The sequence below is a fragment of the Hippocampus comes genome, unplaced genomic scaffold, assembly GCF_001891065.2.
Source record: "Hippocampus comes isolate QL1 unplaced genomic scaffold, H_comes_QL1_v1.1 scaffold219, whole genome shotgun sequence".
NCBI lineage: Eukaryota > Metazoa > Chordata > Actinopteri > Syngnathiformes > Syngnathidae > Hippocampus > Hippocampus comes.
Window position 1 is genome coordinate 155,824 of NW_017805653.1, and position 2,090 is coordinate 157,913.

Genomic DNA, 2,090 nt, shown 5'->3' on the forward strand with positions numbered 1-2,090 from the left:
ATGGGTATCTGAAAGCTAATGTCACTGTTATGGGAACGACTGCTAGACTAATAAATATTTAAATAAAGCGACCGACTGCTTGGCGCGTCACCGTTGCATTGTGGGAAATGTAGTATTGGTGCGTGTAAAAGATCTGCGAGCTCTCGGCTTGCTGCGGTCCGCGGGCCGGTTCTAATAACAAATCAATATCATCCCAGGGGCCACTGAAAAAGTTCTCGCGGGCACTTTGACATAGGTGAGTTAAGTGATCGGGCTCATGCACCCTTTGTGGTTTCCGTTCTTGCCGAAATTTCGAAATGTCAGAGATATGGCGAGGCCATGAGAATGCGAGGTGAGGGTATTACTGTTGTGGCGACGCCACTCGAGCTAGTCCGCTGCTCTCTACGATGCGTGCGTCAGCGCGAACATGTACGCAAGCGCGTCTTTTGATTTCAACCAAATAGCGCCGATGCAACGACATCACACGCCCAACGTCACACACAACAACAGCTAAGCTAAGCTAGCCGAGACAACACTCGAAGTCGGACGGACGCGTTTTTCTGCCAATCTGTGTGTTTCAATTTTTGTCCAAACATATTTTTTCGACAACTGTCTTGTCCACGGTGTATTTTATTCGTTCCACTGGGGTTTAGCAAATGTGTTGATAAAGAGACGAAAATCTACTGTTACTAGTGTTAGTGTCTCAACATGGCTACGCTCGTGAAAGCAAAACAACAAACTCAAACGCGTCTCCGTTCAATGTTGTCAACTAACATCCGGATTAATTTTAGGCAAATTTTCCTCAATTCTCCAGAGAGATTTTCATAAAAATGTGAAAAACGCAGAATTCCAGGAAAATCCGGAGGACGTTCATCTCTGTATATTTAATATGTAATTTATTGGCTGTTGGGCAACGATAAGTTCACCCAGGAAGAATAGGAACTCTCAGAACAGCATCAAGAAGCGTTCTCAAATTGAGAAAATAGTCGATGGTCACTCAACATCAATTTCACCTGCATGAATTTATCGTTGTTCGACAGCCAAGAAATGTCTTTATAAAATTAAAAAAAAAAATCCAAACCACTGACATGCGTGCATTAGTGACAGTTTAGTAACCAATCGCAGTGACGGCTCACTTGACTTCAATTTTGCGAGTGGAGGCTGGCTTGACCGCAGTAATTTGACAGACACTTTGATGAGTTGCACGATTGTCATGTTTTGGTCAAACCGAATAATGTTTTGGATCCCAAAAATTATAAACTCCAGACAAGGACTCCGTAACAAAAAATGTTTAATATACAAAAATCGCACCAACAAAGTATGAACATAAAGCGCTGGTCAAAACAAGGACCAGGGAGCACAGAAACTAAACGATAACCAAAAGCGCTTGCACTCAAGGCAAGGAAGGAAAACAAACGTGAGACTACAAATGAAAAACAATGTATAAAATACTCGCAGCAAAACCAATTCACTAAAACAAAAAACAATACTTACAAAACCAATGATACCGAGAGATCAAATAGCGAATACGACGAGGTCTATAGCAAAGGTCTATGAGCAAGGAAAGCAGCAAGACAAACCAATGCTCCGACAACCAGCTTTCTTTTTTTTTGGTCCATAATTACAGAGTTCCCGAATTGCCAGATTGGCAGCAGTTGTGCAACAATCAAGACCAGAGCTGTCAAACATACGGCCCGCGGGCCGTATCCGGCCCGCAAAGGAGTTTAATCCGGCCCGCGAGATGATTATGTAAAGCAGGGTTGTCAAACATAAACCGGCCCGCAAGGAGGTTCAATCAGGCCCGCAGGATAATTTAAAAGTGAAAAAAAAGCATTAAAGACACAGAATTAATATTTTTAATAATGTGCAATTCTTTGAGTATCCGCAAGGGGACACTGTTTTGATCAGAAAAGAAGACAACAGCAGCCTCAGTCCGTCACTGAGACAGACCCATGACAGCAGACGCTTTCAATAGCACTCTCACATTTACACATTTAATAGCACTCTCCTTAGTTTGTAAGGTGTAGGCAGGGATTACCTTTAGATTATGTGAATGATAAAAGTAAATTGCACATTTGTCGAAGGAAATGTAAGGTGCTTCATGAAATGTT